Consider the following 19,669-nt stretch of genomic DNA (forward strand, 5'->3'; position numbering starts at 1 on the left):
TAAATTTGTGCATCCGATGAAGTGAGCTGTAGCTCACGAAAGCTTATGCTCAAATAAATTCGTTAGTCCCTAAGGTGCCACAAGTACTCCTTTTCTTTTTATTTGAATTGTGCTGCTTGCAATTTACTACTAAAGAAAATAGCTTTATTTTTATTATGTTTGAGAGGTTCAGAACAGGCACACAATGTACAAGGACAATAATGAAACAGCAAAAGCACAATGGGGGAGAAATATGCAAATTTAAGTAATTGATTCTAAAAGGTATGCAGGAATGGAAACGAAGTTAGGAAGGGGATGAGAAAATGGTTAGAATTTGCAGTGCACCCACAAAATTTTGGCAACTAATTTTAAATGTTTGTATAAATTTAACTTTTATTTCTAAAAATTCCTGACACATTTAAAAATGTAGCCAGACTATTATTCCATTGATATCCTAGCTCCAAAACACAAACAATTTATTCCTCTGGGGTACCTGGCATTGGCCACTATTGGAAAACAGGATATTGGGCCAGTGTGGCCGTTCTTATGCACTGAAACCCATTTTTGGATTGATGGTTTTGGATTCTGCCTTGTACCTAGCCTCTTAGGGTCATCTGCTCTTTAATTGCAATGAGATCATGCAAAACTATTCAACTGATGACTGAGTTTTTGTGCCAAGTGCAACAGATAGTTCCATTGTTTGTCATTATTTGATTCTGCGTAGGCATTAATCCTGGGTATGCACACAGGATATGACAAGATCAGTGTTATCAGTTGGTAACAATGTAACTAACTGGCCAATCTGAGAGTCTTCCCTCCATAGCAAATGGCTATTCTTCTCTTTCAGATCCACTCTGTTCAAGTGTCAACATATTACCTGCTTATCTGCTCTGGAAGTACATTTTGATTCTTTTGGGCCAGATTTGTATAATGGAGGGCTGCAGGTTTAAAAAAAAACTGTACAGTATTCTGAGCTGCAGTGCTCAGGAAGGAAGTGAGACTTTCTCAAAACTATGTGCTTCACGTGGCAGAGTGAGCTGTATTAGTTCATGTTTGCAGAGTACTCTGAAAGTGCAAGGTGCTCAGATAGAGCAAAGTATCAGGTCTTCAAAAATCTACTCTCCTGCTTCTTTGTGTTGACTAGTAAATCTTCCTAGGGAGAGTTAAGCCATCCAGAGCTCCAGCTATTTTTAAAAGAGAACCTTCAGATGCACTGTTGCCTTCAGACAAATGGTTCTGGAGTGCTTCTGCTTAAAGTTTATTCCTAGATTAATATGATGTTTGTCAGTTTCACTAACTATACTCAGAATCCTGTGAACAGTAATAAAACTGGCTGGCATCAATTTTTGCTGCTTGTGCTCTTTGAAAGCAGAGGAAGGATCTGGATTGAAAGGTGAGAAGGGATTCAAAAGTAGCAGAGAGCCCACCCCTCAAAGCAGCTAGGAGCCTCTGGAGTGGATGGCTGGATCGGGAAGATGGGAGAGCGGTCCCGTTCGCTTCCAGGAGCCTGAGGGAGAACATGACAGGGATTTAAACTGATGAGCACATACTAGTCAGAGGCTGATAGGAAAGATGATTCCCCAAGCATGGTCCAAAAGTAGCTCCCTGATAGGAATCCTAGCATCTTTCTCCCCTGTCCTTCCGTTACTGGGGATTGAGTTTTTTCACCATGGCTTTTTATCTGGACCTCTCTGTGGAAGCATCCTCCCCCTTCTCATTTTTGTGTGAGCTGTGAAATATTAGACTTAATCCAGTCATTACTCCACTTTTTCCAAGCCCTGCTAAGTATTTTGCCACTTTGTTAGCTGATGCAAGTTCCTGTGCTTTGGTCATAGTCTAACCTGGCTCGACACACTCATTGTGAGGAAAGGCAAAAAAGTAACTCATGAGAATTGTTTAATAAGAATTTTCCCTCCCTTAGCACAGAAAGGAAAACAACAAAAGCTTAAACGGTATTAAAACAACATAAGTGATTTGCCAATTAAGTAAAAAAGAAACTTAACAGTACCTGCAACATGTTTAAGTGTATCAGGGAGTCATGACCACCCTGTCTTTTCCCTATTGCTAAGTGAGAGGGGGGCCTAGGTTAGATGGAATAAGGCTGAGGACTACTGACTTTGGTGGTGGTCAAATAATATGTAGATGACTGTGGCCTAACTTTAAAAGGTGTTGAGCATCTGTGGTTTCCATTGATTAGGAAACATCTGAGGAAGTGAGCTGTAGCTCACGAAAGCTTATGCTCTAATAAATTGGTTAGTCTCTAAGGTGCCACAAGTCCTCCTTTTCTTTTTGCGAATACAGACTAACACGGCTGTTACTCTGAAACCTGCCATTGATTAGAGAGGTTTTTTTAACATTTCAGCTTCTGCATAGGGTGCAGGGGGGGAAAACTATTGTTCAGCATTCAGCTGATCAGTGCAAAGACATGCATTCTTAGAGACTCAGATCTCTTGTTTCCATGCCTACACTGTGTACCTTATAGTGGCACAGTTGTGCTGCTACAGCCATGCTGCTGTAAGGTACGCAGTGTTGCCGCTCTTTGCTGGCAGGAGAGAGCTCTCCTGTTGACAACATAAAGCAACCCCCAAAAAGGGATGGTGGGACACTCTCCCTCTGACAAAGCACTGTTCACCACTGGTGCTTTTTGTAAAACTTTTGTCGGTTTAAAAGTGCAGTGTAGACATAGCCTTAGCTTCAGTGTAATGTTAGTCTTTAACAGCGTCACTTTATGCTCCATTACAGTATCTGAGAATGGTATTGCAGTTCTTCAAATGGAAGGGTTTTTTAGCTGTGATGAATGCTGCTCTTACAGTAGTTCTGAGATGCATTTTATCAGTGTTAAAATAATTGTTGGCATCCTGCTTTCAGGTATATTTGACACCGGAATTGACACAAGTAACTTATGCTAGCTAGGAGAAGGGTAAAATAAGCTTCCTGTAGTTGCTGTTTGCTAGATATTTTCAAGATAATGGAGAAGATGGGAGGGAAGAGCTCTATATTCGAAAGTGTGGACTGAGGAATGACTAATTAATTGAATATTGTTCAAGAGAATAATCTGTGGGAGGCAGGATATGTGAATTGATCCTGGCTATTTGATTTATAATCTTATTGTGTAAAAAATAGTTTGTTTCTTAGAATTTGCATATTAAATACCCACTGCATTTTCAAACTGGCTGAGGCTCTTCATAGCCTTCAAGCCAAATTACCACGTGGACTAAATGTGTAGAAATTACTGGAAATGGAGAACATAGCTGTTTTAGTCTTCCTCACACTTACTGTGAAACAACTATTTTAATACATTAAGTGGTGAAAGACAAAAATTTTGATATTAAATCACAGCCCCAAAGAGGATATTGCTGTGACGCTTTTTAGTAGTTTAATTGTCAACAGAGAGCCCATTTCAAAATTGTATTTAGAATACTAAAATTATTTCATAATATGAATTGATTTATTTAATGGAAATGCTTAAACTGTTGCTTTTATGACTTAGTTAAAGAGGTGGCTTGAATGCCTCAAATTAATAAAATTTCAGGCTTCATCCCAGAAGGATTAAAATAAAGTCTTAGGCAGTATAACTTTATCTTTTCAGTGCTCTACTACGTAAAGCTATAATTTTGATGGTTGTGAATTCATAATATGTCTTGGGTACTTGTCTGTCTGGCTTATACAATAGGTAGATACTGCAGAGGGATGACTCCAAAGAACTAGGAGTCAAACTTGTTAGCTCTAATCCTAGTTGTTTCGCTTTGTGAATATGAATCTCCATTTTCCCACCAGTAAAATGGGGAAAATGCTTACCTATTTCAGAGCCTGTTATGGTAATCAATTACTTCAGTGGGCCTCTTAATTGTTCAGCACAGTCTCAACTTTCATATTAAAATATATATGTGTGTGTGTGTGTATATATTGAAAATGACAGTGTAATCAGTAGTGATATTTGAGTTTGCAGGGAGCCTGTAACAATAGCTCTGAGATGTGAGCTGCTCCATTTACTTCAATGGGTGCTAACTCTAACAATGATGGTACTTTAAATGTCAACATTGTTAACTATTTTACTGCTTTTAAAGCACTTCAGGTCTTGTCTACATAGGAAAGTTTGGTAGTTACTTCAGTATAGCTATGTTGGTATAGTTAAACTGCTGCAGTCATACGGGTAGAATTATTAATGGAAATTGTTCCAGAATCAGAGTGGCTTTTTAAGGCTTAGGTTAAACCATTTCCAAAGCAACATAGGATAAACTGGAAAAAGACATTCTTGTGCCAGAATAAGGCCTGGTCTACATACCGATTTAGGCAAATAGCATTAAATAAGTGCCTTATATTGACTTAACTCTGTAAGTGTCTACACTAAAATGTGGCTTCCACCGATGTAACTTGCCCACTACACTGACTTAATAACTCCACAAGCACTTAGGTCGATGCAGTGTCAGTGTAGAAACTGCATTGCTTACATAGACTGTTGCTGCCTTTCAGAAACCATCCCCAAATGCCCCATACTGACAGTTAAATTGGTGCAAATGTTTCTGGTGAGAACACATGCCACCGACACAAGGAATGTAGTGTGGACATGCAAAAGCGTTTTAATGACTGCAGTGGCTGTACTTCAATGTAACTTAGGTCAATTTAATTCTGTAGTGTAGACTTGCCTGAGGTGTGTCTGTGTTGGGAGTTACACAAGAATAACAGTGGTTTAAATTCACATCTTAACTTACATAGGTGTACCTTTCTTATGTCGACAAGCCCCGAGGAAGTATCATACAAGGAAGATCTACATACACATTCTACTCTGACAGGTTTCAGAGTAACAGCCGTGTTAGTCTGTATTCGCAAAAAGAAAAGGAGGACTTGTGGCACCTTAGAGACTAACCAATTTATTTGGGCATAAGCTTTTGTGAGCTACATGCGTCCCATGAAGTGAACTGTAGCTCACGAAAGCTTATGCTCAAATAAATTGGTTAGTCTCTAAGATGCCACAAGTACTCCTTTTCATTCTACTCTGAGTAACTGCTTATTTCAAGTAGGCCTTTACCGACACTGGAGGGAAGAGGATGGGATTCAGCGTGTGGGGGGGAGGGGGGGAGGGGGTTATGGGAGGGATGGATGATTAGTTTCACTTTGCTGAAGTGGGACTTAGTTTGCTGAAATTTGGCAAATGCAGGATTGTTATTTGTATCGTGCTACGAAGGTATGAGGTGCTTCAAGTGTTACTACTACTGCTATAGAAGCATAGTGAAAAGACCTTTTGTCAATTGAAAACTGTCATTTAGTCCTTACAAAATAGGCACTTTATCTGTCTTAAGAGTGCCAGCTTTTTCAGATCTAAACATTCAACTACATATTAATAACAATCTTTTCCTTTATCTTGTGCATTGAGTTACTTTTGTGGCAGGAAATGGGTGAGATGTGCCTGATCTGTTTTTTTTGTTTTTTTGCACAGGCGCATTACCTTTTACATGCCATACTGCATTTCTAGAAGCCTGGCTGCTGCTGTGGTCATTTCTCCCCGTCCTGCAAGATGTGTTTTAGCTATACTGGTATTCAGTCTTTCTCCTTCATATATATAAGAGAACAGAATGATCACAAATTTCACCACTTCCTGAATCAAATGGGGAACTCATGACTGCAAATTAGCTTTTCCACCGCAAGAATAGGGAAAAAGAAACAGTGGAAAGAAAGGAGAGAAAAATCTACTTTGTAATACGTATGTGGATATTTTAGGAGAAAAAAGAGGTGGATTTCGATCACAGTAAATTTTGGGGCACATAATTTGTTTTTTTTTAAGCTAGTCGGATAGTAAGGAGAATAATAGAAATGTGTTATAAGTAATGTGTTTACATATGATCTTAGAATATTTGATGTCTCATGTATTGTTTTTTCTTCTTTAATACTTGGATCTTCCAGTGTAGTAACATACCTGGAGTACGTGTTTTACTTTTTCCTGGTTATATTTAATATAGTGCCTTTATGATGCAGGAAGAGAAAAGCAACAAGTACAGCTCACCTTTTTAAAAAAACAAACAAACATGAAAATTCAGTGCATAAAATCTGTTAATGTCTGGTTAACATTTCAACTATAATGCTACAAGTCAGGAGATTTAGTTATGCTTCCCAGAGCAGCTGTAAATCTGCCACATTGTATATGTGTATTGGTGCATACCTCTTACAACATATACTCAATGTTACATGCATGCCCTGTGGATAAATGGTAGTTTCTGGGAGAACTACAATATAACTTTGCTTGATTTACAGTATCTTAAATTATCAACCATGATACTGCATTGACCTTTTTATTTTTTTTATTTTTTTGTGTGGATGCATTGAATATATAACAAGCTCAGTGTTAGGTTTAACCATATTGGTTTGAGATGATTATGGAGGGTGATTAATCTCTCAGCTGCTGAGCAACATTCCAGGAATATTTGAAAAATTTGCTCATCCCTTGCTGCCCATTGTTTACATTGTGATATGCAAGCGTAAGAATAGATGTTCTGCACACAACTGCTCCAGGGAAATGCAGCAGTAAAGAGATTGTAATATAACTCTTCAGTTACATTTTTCCTTCTCTTACTGCTGGTTTGTTACAATATGCCCTATGTTTCAAAATCTTAGTTGCACATAATTAAATTGAAGTTTTAAGCAGTCCCGTTTACTTCAATGTGACTGCTCACATGAATAAAGTCAAATACATGTCTGTTAGGAGGAGAATGTCCTTAGTGTAATTTTATGCAGCACATTTTAGGCAAATAGCAAAAGCTAATAAATAACATTCATGAAATGACACTAAAGGTTGGAGTCTGCCAATATGTAGTGTGCAGGACCATTTGGGTTATAGGCATGATCAGTGGTTATATTTATCCCCCATTTCACTCAGCTCCTTTAATATTTTGAATGAAGTCAGGCAAATATTTTTCTAAGAATCTGCTCTTACAGAATGATACTTTCTGTTTCAAGTTTACAAGAATGATACTTTCAGAAGGACTCCATCTTATTACTTGAATCTGAGAACTCAGGTTGGGGTAACAGATTAGGAATGATGTTACTGTGAGTATGGAGTAAATGAGTACACCTCATTATTACGGGGTCACATGTTGAATAGTTAATGCAGCCCTTCTTAGTGAGTGTCTTACTGTTCGGTTATTTGCAGGACCCTTGGCAAAAGTAGGTCAAATTGTTGGCTTGTCATCCTTAAGTGCCTGTTTCAAAGACATCAATTCAGATGTGACATACTGACAAAATCCCTTTGGTTCACTTCCCTTCCTTCCATAGGCTAGTAATCATACATTTTTCCCATTTGTAGTTTATACTCTGTCTTGTATGGACTACATTGGTAGGCAAAATAATTGCAACCAGATGGTGCTGCTCTGCCATCAACATCTTTACAATAGGAGGAAGAAAAGGCCCCTTTCCAAGTTTTGAGTTGGCTTTGTTTTACACTGGGTTAAAATGTGAATACAGATGAATTAATAAGTGTAGGAAAGTTTAATGGGTTTTTACTTCTATAAACATGTAATTTTTATGTAAAATGAAAACAAACAGCCAGTAAAAATGCTTTGCACTACTACAGAGAATGTTGTAAGTCGTCATGGAAAACATCATCAACATTAGCATCAACACAAGATGCTCAGAAGAGGCTTACATTTTACATGGCTACTTACAGTGGGGAAAATATGACCGGCTGTTGTCTGTCTTCAGACAAATGGCAGTAGAATCAACATTTTACATGTTACTTTTTGATCTTCATGCTTTTTACACCTTCTTTGAAATAAGGGTAATTACAAAATTGGCAGTGTGGGGCTTGTGCGTGTTTTTTCTGAGTTTCTTTTGGGGTCTGATCCAACCACCATTGAAGTCAATGAAAGGGATTCCCATTGATTTCAGTGGGAGCTGAATTAGACATAGATTCACAAAAGGTACTTGGGCACTCAAGTCCCACTTTTAGGCTGCACTGTGATTCACAAAACTCCTGCCTAAAGTCACTCTGTACCTATATTTTCAGAGTAGAAGTTCCTTCAGTGCCTACATTTTTTGCCTTTGATCACACAATCTGTTGCCTCACTCTGGAGGCCTGTCTTCCACCAAAGCTTAAGAGCAATTCATGAACCAGGAAAGAAGCGTTCAGCCATGTAAGTCATGTGTGTGGTCTGATTCAAAGTGGGAAGCTTCTGAGTGCACCTACAGGGTTGGGTCTTATTCTAAATATGGCAGCTGGACGTGGTGGTGGAGGTATCCACCTTAAGTTTTAGCCCAGAGGTTAGAGCACTCACCTGGGATGAGGGAGACCCATGCTCAGTTGCCCCTGCAGGCAGAAGGGGAGAAATGATCTCTGTGGGGTCTCCCACCACTCAGGTGAGCCCTGTAACCACTGAGCTGTGGGATATTCTGATGTGGGGTTCCTTCAGTCTCTCCTGTTGAAACTGTTCCATTGTGGATAAATAATGAATTATTGGAGCAGGGACCTGGACCATGGGTCTTCCACCTCCCAGGTAGGTGCCCTGAGCACCTATTACAGAGTAATTATCTCTCTTTTTTGGCCCAGTGTCACTTTCCTTATTTATCATCAGTGGAACAGTTTTAACAGGAGAGAGAGAGTCCCCTAGCTCAGTGGCTAGAGCACTCATCTTGGACCTGGAGATCTAGGTTGAATTCCTCCCTCCAGCAGAGGCGGAGAAAGGATCTGAACAGGATCTGGCACTGGGATAAAAGTTATGAGGTGTGTACTACCACCCTACTCTGGCTCCCTGTGTAGAGTTAGGTGCCTGATTAAGTCATTCTCATAAGAAACACCTGAGGCACCCAAGCTACCTAACTCCAAGAATGCTGGCTTTTTGTGAATTGCTTTCTGAGCCACTTGTCTCTCCCAATTTATTATATAGGGAATCTAGGCACCTAACTCAGGTTTTATGAATCAGTGTTGTTCCTGTTTCCTAGGCACCCAAAAAGTTAGGCCTTGTTACGCTGAGCATCACAATGCCTGAGCCCCTTTGTGATTCTAGGTCTTTGTTACAGTGTAATTTAACTATCGTTGTGTGACTGATGGGCAGAATCCTATTATCTCCACCATAAATGTGAGCAACATCTCTCTTGCCCTCTGAAGGATAATCTACACTAGAAGCAATGGTGCAGCTGCACTGATGCAGCTGCGCCACTGTAGCATATCTGGTGAAGATGCTCTATGTCAAAGGGAGAGAGCTCTCCCGCTGGCATAATAAAACCAACTTCACACAGCTACTGCCTCTTACGGATGGGAGAGGCTCTTCCACCAACCTAGCACTGTCCACAGTGGCGCTTAGGTCAGTGTAACTTACGTCTCTTAGGGGGTGGCTTCTTCACACCTTTGAGCGACATAAGTTATGTCAACATAACCTGTAGTGCAGATAAGCCCTGAGTCAGTTTCACTCTGCTTCTGGTCAGAATACGTTACATGCAGGAATTAGAGATGCAGGCAACAACTGTTACTACTGTTGCTTAGGTTCTCAAGGGTGGTTGGAAGGGTACTGTTTAGATTAAAACACCATTCCCTTCCTTTGACTGTCAGTTGGTGGTGGATTGCCTGAGAATTTGATTTTAACATAGTCTTCATTGCAGGTGACTCTTTCCTCACTTGAGGCTGTTAAGTATATGCTTCTCTTTCCTAAGAGACTCAGTTGCAGAATACCACTGATTTCCAAATATAGCCATTATGTAACATTGCTTTCTCTGCTTTCTTTGTTGTTTGAACGGTATTGTACATGGAGTTGCTCTGTAATTTTTGAATATTGTATGTTGACCTGGATACTGTGACGTTTACTCTATGAAGATATTGGTTTAGTCTGTAAGAAAACAAGCAGGAAGGACACAATGTCTTAAGATAAGCCACCTCATGGTAAACACTAAAGGTTTGTTATGGGACAATTGGAGAGTCCATGGCTCTGAGGCTGATGGCTTGACCTGTTATGGAGCCTTGCAAACCTTGTTTTGCCACACAGGTTGAATGGTGGGAATTGGAAGATCAAAAGGATTATAGCAGTTAAAAAGACTGTCTGTTTAGAGAGGGATTTGGTTGTTGGAAAGCTGGTCATACTGAGACAGGCACTCACTGGGGCATCTGAAGAAGGTGTACCCGCCATCATAGGATGGCAGAGCTTTAGGAAGGGTGTGTATGTGTACACTTTTGCTTTAAACTCCCTTTTCTCTCATGTTATGCTTTGTTCCTACTGTTAAAGAGTGCTTTGGTTTTAAGGAGGTTGTCTGTGACCAGTAATGACTAGACTCCTGAGGAAAGAATAGCAGGTGCTGAACTCCATGGGACCTGCTGGTGAGCATAATTGACAGAGGACTGTAGACCCTGGTCTGGTCTGAAAGAGGGAGAATTGCCGCTTTCTACCCTAGGTGATGTAAAGCCATATGGCCTGGTGCCTAAGGGAGTCCATTCACAGTCTAGAGAAGGGAAAGAGGTGCAGCTTAACCTGTAACCATGACACTGACCATCAACAGCAAGAAGGGAACAATGTGAAGAGTAATGTTGGAGGAAATCTGTACCAGGTTTCCTAGTGGATGAGAGAGGTAACAAAAAACTGCCAGCACTTGTCCTATGGCAGAAAATAAGAATCAGCATAAATCCCTGATTTCAGGAGAATTATGTAGCAGTACCTATGGGAGTGTCTAAATATGAAACCTGAGACTTGTGTAAAATGTCCATTTTTCTTCTGGCAAAAATAGTTTTTTGCTGTGCACAAGGCAGAATTTTACAGTAGGAATCACTTTGAAATTCACTATTTGCAATGAGACAATACATACTGGGGGGATTTTGTGTGTGTGAGAGATTATGGTTTTGTTTTGTGTTTGGAGTCTGGCCTTTTTTTTTTTTTTTGAGAAGTGAAGTAAATCCACAGAACGTTGTGCAGTTTCAAAAAGTGTAGCATTCTTACCACTGTCTTTTATGATTGAATAATTTATCAATCAGTCTTTATTTTGCCAAGCAACTGCATTTTTCTACACAATTTAATATGAGGGATTGAGAAGTATACTTTTTCAGCAGTTATCTCTTACAGATTTGCTCTGGCTCTTAATTTTAGACTCTTCATAAGATATAAAATTGGCCTTATATGAATCTTGTGGCTTGTGGCTCTTAAAATGTTTTCAATTAAAAACTAAGTTACTTAATGTCACTGTCTTCTGTAGTCATAGTGTGAAAGCTTCTTAACCTCCTCATATCAACGTGCCCCCTGCTGACCAGCAGTGCGTCAGCCTCTGCACTCTTGTGGGGCTCATGACTAGGGTAGAAATGAGCAATGTCTTTTTAAGGTCAATTTAGTACTTATGAAAGAAGCCAGATTGACAGCCCTGGAGACAAAAGTTCTTTATAAACTAGGCTATTAGATCATCATGAGTAAAGCTTGTTGTTGGTCATGCTGCTGTGGATGGTTATGGAATCCATGACTATTACTTTAAGGGGTGGAGGGAAGTAAATATCCCTCAGGCATGCTATTAGACAAATGTGGCGTAGATGCTATGGCTACTCAATGAGGCTGAGAATGATCTTTTAAGGAGCGCAGTCGGTTTTGAGTCAGATGTGTCATAGCGTGGAGCTGATTACTTCTGTGTCCTGATCCTCTCTGGAAGTCGCAGTTGCCAAGATCTCTGCTTTCTGTCAGACTTCCTGTTTGTCTCTTCCATATCTGCAGCCCTAGAGGAGAGGAGTCTCCATAGTAACTGTCCAGTTATATCTGTGACTCTTCTGATTTACCAAAATTGTAACTCTAACTTTATTTGTTCTTCCTGTGATTGTCAAGGTTTTTCCCACAACAAAGAACCCACCTGGTCACCTGGTTCGTGAATTTATAGGCCAATGGGTTTGTGAGAAATGGGACTGTGACTGCAAGTAAAATAAATCCTTGTAGCTGTGATCTGGCTTCAGATGAAGGATACACGGATTTAAAAGTATCAAGTGTTAGTGATCATTAGTTCAGTGACAAAATGAAATTATGGACCCTCAGGCCTAAGCTCTTATGGTCTTGAGATAGTTGCTTGTGTGACCTCCATTTACTACTTCCTTTTCTATGCTTTCTCTGCATTTTTACTGATTTTTAACATCTCTACAAAAGAAGAAAAGGAGAACTACTCCAGCACAAAAACTCAGGCTTCAAAGTGAAATTGACCAGACCTGTGCGAAACTGAAAATCGGTCTGTAGCCAACATTGACTCAAGGTCTTCTGTGAGAGTTTGTAATACTATTTAACCCCATCACTGTTAGTGCTGCCTTTCTGTGGATATCAGTTAAGCTAAAGGTGCATTCCAGGATTAGGCTGCCAGGTTTTTTTTACCCTTGTAATGGTCCTACAGTCACTACAAAGTGTTATTTTCAGTAGTTTATAACTTTTTTCCTTCTCTACATTAATAACTTCAGTTTTTACTAAGAATATTTCTCTTCCTCAGCGGGAAGAATTAAAATTCACTGTCATCTGTTTATAACAGATCTCAAGCTGTACTCCTCATTTTCTTGTTGTGATCTTCTGTGGGTGGACCACTGAACTCTGCTGGCCAAGTAGAAGCTTTGACCCAAATTAAGGGCTTTATACAAATCCCACTGAAGTTAACAAGAGCCTTTCCATTAACTTAAAAAGGCTTTGGATCAACTGTTAAATCCCTATAAACCTGTATCATTTGAATTAAGGTGGTGCTGCAACACAATGCTGAAATACAGCCTTTCTTGAAACTCTGTCAAATAGCTATTGGGTATTGAGTGTGGACAAGCCCTTTATGGAGAAATTAGTTGTAGATAAGGTAGCTTCTTCTCCCTCCTCCCCCTTTTTGGTGCATTAAAATTATCTGTAGCTGAAGAAACCAGCTCACTTTAGAAAACTACTGCAATGAGTCACAAAACATCTGGAAGTTAAGACTCTGAAGTGTATAGTTTCTCTAATGATCAGCAAGCATTCCTTGTAGAATCAGTATGAATTTGGTGGGAAATAGGGTAATATAACATGTTCAAGAGACGTTACTAAGATTTGTACCCTTTGTACGTGAATTGCCAAGAAAAACAGTTGTAAAAATGAAATGTTAATTTTGTGGTATCTCTTGGGTAGAGTTAAGGTCCTACCTAGGATGTGAAATTACTGTAAATTTGCCTTTAAACTGAGTCATAGATTCGCAAAAGCAGCCAAACCACAGGATCATCTGTAGATTACAGAAAAGGAAAATACTGAAGTGGAATATATGAAAATAAGTATGTGCAGACACAACTCAAAATAGAATAAAAATATACAGAATTAGGTCATTACTATAAGCATAAAAATGCCTCCTCTTTAGGAAAGCCACTTTTCTATTCTTCACAACAAGGGACCAAACCGGAATGCTAATGTAACAAAAACAGATAAGTGTTTTGAATTAGCATTTTAGTTTGTTTCCTTGTGCTTGGAGAATAAATGATCTCTTTTGTAAACAGCAGAAACACTTCTATATTTGAATATATGAAATGCAGTAGGAATAACAAAGTTATTTCTATATATCCTAACATTTTTGGTAACATTGTGTGTACCTCGGATGTTTCCTTTTCGGAGGCACGATAGTCATTCTTCTAAATCAAATGAATTTCTGTCAGCCAGAATAAAAGACTTTTCGTGTGTGAAATCTCAACATGCAAAATTCCAGGATGTAGAAAGTCAGCCTTTAAACAAGGTCATGCTCAAAATACCATATTTTCCAGATAATCTTGTTATACCATAGCTTTCTCCAGATATTTAAAAAAATAAATGTTGTTTTCAAGGGCAGCGACTTACTTTTCCAATGTTGTGATGCTCTCCGCACCTTCACCCATCTCTAGAATTATATAGTGCAGGCCATCACCCTCCACTTAAAGCACAAGGTTTGGAAAAACTACCTGCAAGTCTGAAACTGATGTGAAAGACGACTTCTGATCACTAGTAGGATCCGGGAGCTGTACTTCATGAGAAAGTGAGCACAATCATCCTCAGTCTCTTGGGAAGTGGTACTGAATACCCATCAGGGTGCCATCCCTGCACCCAGCATGAAGAATTTGTATTTCATATCAGGGCTGACTAGCAAAAATATGTAACTTTATTCTCTCATCACCCTGCCTTCCTGGGGCAGAGTTCTCCATATCTTTATCCCTTGGTGGGACAGGACTTCAAAGGATCCCACTTGTTGTTCTCTCTTCTCCTTCTTTTTGGGGGGGGGGGGAAGCAAGGTAGGCAACATGCTTACCTCTGCTGTTGCTGCCAGAGAAAGTTGTGATCAGTAGTAGTGACAAAAACTCAATCCTTTAGCTCCTTCAGGCAGGTGAGGAAAAAGAGACTCCAATCTCTTTCAGTCCTTGACACAGGACAAGATTCTAAAGGAGCAGTAGAGTGAGGATGAGAAGACGTGATGCGAGAAGTCTGGGTTTCTGGCTATCTGACTTAATCCTGTGACTAGTAGGTGTCTAGTAAACCTTTCAAGTCTTTTATCCAGTACAAAATTCTTTTTAAAGGCAGTATATGTAAAAGGTGAGATTCTTACAGTAACATTAGTTTGGCTACTCTGCATATAGCTAGTATTTTCTGTTCTATTAAATTTTCAAATTTAAATGTATACTATTTAAAAAGTACCAAATGTCCAATATGTCTGAGTTGGCATTGCTGTAGAAACAGAAATATTTATATTTTCTGCCTCTTCAATTTTAACTGTGCAACCTGATAAGTTGCATGTAATTTCTCTTTTTTTAAAGAGCGGGGCAGTAGTGATGGAAAAGTTGGCATTTATAGGGACATAATTGAATGTGGCTTTTCACATCACATATAAATAGGGTAGGGATGTTTTTACATGGCAGCAACATGTGATGGATGCAAGACCTATCTCTTGGCAAAAGCTTTTACCTCCTAGTAACAACTTAGAATTGGTATTGTTTCTCGTGGTTAGGTGGCATTGAGGAGGAGGTGGGAAACAAAATAGAGGGGAAAGAATTGAGTGTAGGCATCTGACTAAAGGAATTCAGGTGAAGTTTCCTTTATAGACCATGGTGCAGTCTGTATGCAGTCTTAATGCACTGCATTAGAAATAAGTAAGATAGATTTATTATTATTGCAACTGTAGTGGTACTTCTGATCAGAGTGCTTCATAAAACAGAGGTTTGTTGTTATGTACACAGAGAAGGTGCTAGTAGATGTGGCTCAAGAATATGCAGCGTTTGTACTTGTACACTACAGGTGGGTTTGTGTTAGCTCTTCACATGAAGATCTTAACAGTGCTGACCATTGTCATATATATATCTGGCCACAATAGATAGAAGCTTCCTTCACAAATAGTTCAACCGGTCATACTTTTATTTCACCCATTACTGTCCTATCTGTGTACCTCACAATCTCTCTACTGTATTTTTCTCTCTCCTCACCTCTGTGAGCTAGGGAAGTACTACAAAGTAAAAATCCTTAAATCAGACTCTGATTTGTCAAGCAGCGTTCGTCTAACTTTGCCTATCTGTTATTTTGATTATCATTTATGGAAATATTTTGTGTGTGTGTGAATGAAATAGACATTTGCTGATTAAATACCTAATCCTTCCAAGCCTGTTTATAGATCACACTTTATCAAAGGATTTTATAGCAAGTTGCAAATGTTATCCCATTTTAAGCTAGACACTAAATGACTGACCAAGCATCCTTCAGTTGACCACTCCAGCTATTTGCCAATACCCAATGACAGTTGATTAGGCCCATTAACCCCGTGACCGTCTTTGTAATTGCCAATGGCTTGACTCTTTCCCTTGCCCTTGGGGCACTTCTGTAACTTCCTCATTTTTCCCAAAGGCATAACAATAACTTAGATGTTCTCATCACTTTCCTTTTAATAATTAAAGTTTTCATTCATAGATTGAAAATGGTGCCTAATGTTTGTAGTATCACTTTCTTTCCCCACTTATATACTTATGTAAATGCTTCAGAAGACAGAAGTTCAAACATTAACCTCTGTGCCCCAAATCCCACTGGCTGTGGGATTTAGACCCTTAATTCTTTTCCAGGAAAAAAAAAATTGTCCCTCCAGCCCCTTTCAATCCCCAAAAATGGATTGCCATGTTGACTGAATTATCAGCACTCTGCCCGTTACTCAAAGAGCATGAAATGCTGCCATTGCTGCGATAGTCACCGTTCTGGATGGGAAAGTCAGGTATGACGGAGAAGGAGACTCAGGTTTGGCATTACCGAATCTGTTTTGACTCCGCTACAGCCTGATCTTTACTTGTTGTAAGTAGACTAAGCCTGTGAGTGCCAGTTTTGCCTAACCAGGTTCAGGTGTCTGCAGCTTTTCCACTGAACTAATGCCTTTCTGTATACAATACTTAACTGGGTTTTTTAATACTTGTGCTTTAAGAAAACCTAAAATTCATTAGCTAGCAAATGTGTTTCCAATGCTTATTTTGCTGTAAAATTCAGAAGGAAATGGGAAAGGATCATTTATAAAATCAATATAATTTTCTGTTAAAGAAAGGTTGGATGTCAGTGTTACATCACTCCGTGTCCTGGTTTTGCACTGCAGACTGGCTTTTTCTTTCTGCCTTGACTGACCAAATCTGGACTCTGGTCAATAGTTTGAGGACACATCTGGTATTAATCATATTTATAGACACGTGATTGTATTTATGTAATATTTTATTCGTAAAATGTTCCAGACATTTTTCATTCATTTTCCCTTCTTAAGGACTTAACCTGGGTTTAATTACCTGAATTTACTGTGTTATAGATGTTTGTTTATATATTGTGTATTAAATTGTTCAGTAATGACACATTCAAAAAATGTCTGTATTAGATAGCTTTTGCCTTCGATCCATCTTTTCCTTCAACCTCTCTAATTTGTTCCTTAGCTAAATATTATTAGGCATTGATTGTGGCAACAGGAAGTGGGTAACAGGACCACTCATATACATGTACACTTCAATCAGACCACTCCTGTGCATGAAGTTCAGTACTTGCACGATCAGGGGACCATAGTCTCTTACTCGAAATTCTGGGTGGCTTGATGCTCTAATGTAGATTCGGTAGAACAGGCATATTTGAAATCCCAGGTGATATTATGTATAGCTACAGGCGTGGTCTGTGCACAGAATTGAGATGGAAGAATTCCAGGCTTTGGCTCTGGTTCCGACTTTGTGCCCTTGGGCAAGTCACTTAATCTTTCAGCCATACTTATCACATTTGGGAATAGGTGTAACAGTGTATATAGAAATAGTGTGGGATCTATGTGGTAGGGTTGGATAAATATTGACTTAATAGTTATTTCCACTGTACATCAAATGTGCAGAATGTGGCGTGCCATAAAGACTTGATTAGTGAGAGTTTGAGAAGACTGCATCTCTGACAGATGCCAAAATTGTGGGTCATTCCTGTCATCGCAAATAATGTAATGGTGTAACCATTTCCCCCCTGCAATCTTTTCTTTTAATTATTTACATATTAAAACTAAATTGATATTCAAGTCTGGGTACTTAGGTGAAGTTCCACTTAAGTACCCCAGACAACGGTTTCACAATGTGGTCAAGAGGGAAATGCAGTTAATTGCCCTTTTTTGGTGATGTGGGGGAGCCCTGAGGGTGCTATCTGAAAACAGGACTAAAATCCCTTTAATGCTCTTGGGAGACACAAATCTTGAATTGAAAGGCCTAACATGTCTTTCTATATTCCCTGCAGTAGGAAAGAGGCTTACTTAGGACATAATCTTTTGAGCACTTGGTGAGAATTGTGGGAAGCTCCTACAGTTCATGTATGCCCAGAGAAAGGTGGTCAGACCTGTTGGGATGACTGATGATGTGCTCAAATTTTGTGTCTGTCTGTCTCTCTCTTCTCCAAAGATAGAGGGTGGAAAAGTCTTGCAAAAATTAAAAGGAAGAACAAAGGAGGAATGCCTGATTCTTGCGCAGATTGCAGCATACCTGAATGCCCCCAAGACAGTCAGCCCAGGATCTCAAAAAATGGATGTCTATAACTTACAATATAGTAAGTTTCCTTTATTTTTTAACAATCCTTTCACATTCTTCACTCTTGCCAGTGGCTTCTTCCATGAACCATTTCTCCCTCTTGTTCCTCCCTGCCCTTCCTTCCCCCTCATCTTAAATTCTCTCCTTCACCTGGTCTTCTCTGCATTCACATTCTCTTCAAAGTCCCTCCTTAGCCCATTTTGTACAAAAGGTCACTAAACCCTAGTTTTCTTCCCCCAAAGAAATGTTGGCTGCCCAAGCTACCACACCATGGAAAATAAACCTTCCTAGCAAATATCATGGAAACTGTGTGTGCAACTCACTCAGAAGTTGGAATATCTTACTACTTGTTGCTGTTTTTTTCTTTTACCTGTTCATTTTGTGTTGAAACAGCTCTTTGGGTCCACACTCTTGTTTCACACTATTCTATGGTGTGTCTAGCACACTGTTGTTGGTGCTGTCAAAATAATAGCTGAGGTATTGGCCAAGGATAAATCTGAGTCAATTGGGGAACGCATAAAGCCTATTCAAATGAATATAAATTGCACTTGCAGATAAGAAAAAGCACAAGTAATTTAATAAGCTTAAAGATTTGCCAATAAAGTTGTATGCGCTGTGGAACTTCCATAGGCTGTGAGCATTCTCCTTGCATTCCTCCAACCCTCCCCCAAGCTCCCTGTGTGCCACCCTCCCACACTTTTCTATTGCAGGGACTCCTACCAACTCTTCCCATTTCCTTCCTCACACCATGGGCTCTGTCTCCATTCCCAATACCATTGACCCTGATTATCCCCCCCCCCCCAGCAGTGGCCCCTCCTTACTCTCCCCATCCCCTCTCCAGGTGTTCTGTGTGCATCTTCGTTCCCCCTTCCCCTTATGCCTGGATCTGTGTGCCCTATGTTCCTCCTCTTTCCCCTTCCCCCACTCTTCTTTGGGTTTTTGCATTCCCTATAACCACCACTCACCCCCAGTCCTCTGTTTCCCCACCGCTACTGCCCCTTCAACCCACTAAGGCTTTCTTATTGCCTGTAGCCCAGACGAACAGAAGTCTCCTTACACAGCAAGCTAAGTTTCAGAATAGCAGCCGTGTTCGCCTGTATCCGCAAAAGGAAAAGGAGGACTTGTGGCACCTTGTTAGTCTCTAAGGTGCCACAAGTCCTCCTTTTCTTCTTACAGCAAGGAAGTTGCTGCCCCTGTTATGCATAGGTTGCAGAGAGACTTCTCTGCCTACAGTGCCAGGTAGTCTGTGGGCCCTGATATTCCTGTGAATCAGGCTTTTCCAGTAGTCTGATTTGCACCAAAATCAGTGTGGTTGCACCCACGGATGCCTTGAATATGCTCCAAAATATTGGATTGATCAGATTTTGAATGCTGCATCTATCTCATTACAGACAAACAGATGCCATTGAGTTTAATGTAATGGCTTTGTTTGAGTGGTCAGAAACCCAGATCTATTTCATTTAGACCTTGCCTGAGAAACTATATTTGTGTAACTTTAACCTTTAGATCTTTAGCACTTGAGTATGTTGATAAGTAAATTGTCTCTCAAAGGATATTAGATGCAAATAAGGGTAATCAGAAATGCAAGTTATGTTCAAACAGTGAGATTACCTTAAATTTATTTTTTTAGTAGGGCTGTCAAGCAACTAAAAAAAAATTAATCACGATTAATCGTGTGATTAATCTCACTGTTAAACAACAATAGAATACCATTTATTTAAATTTTTTTGGATGTTTTCTACATTT

At 39.6% G+C, this 19,669-nt stretch overlaps 1 protein-coding gene across 3 annotated transcripts in view; it reads left to right on the forward strand.

Annotated features, from left to right (window-relative positions):
• Window positions 1-19,669, forward strand: part of CSGALNACT2 (chondroitin sulfate N-acetylgalactosaminyltransferase 2) — a 52,516-nt gene that overhangs the window by 8,826 nt on the left and 24,021 nt on the right. The window contains exon 2 of one of the 3 annotated variants that reach the window (XM_084633775.1): window positions 17,798-17,942. The exons of 1 other annotated variant lie outside the window; for it this stretch is intronic. The gene's annotated coding sequence lies outside the window, so the exon portion shown is untranslated. The remainder of the gene's footprint in view (window positions 1-17,797; window positions 17,943-19,669) is intronic. One more of the 3 variants, XM_084633776.1, reaches the window with a different exon arrangement.

The sequence above is a fragment of the Lepidochelys olivacea genome (genome assembly GCF_965140295.1).
Source record: "Lepidochelys olivacea isolate rLepOli2 genome assembly, chromosome: 7".
NCBI classification, from domain to species: domain Eukaryota; kingdom Metazoa; phylum Chordata; order Testudines; family Cheloniidae; genus Lepidochelys; species Lepidochelys olivacea.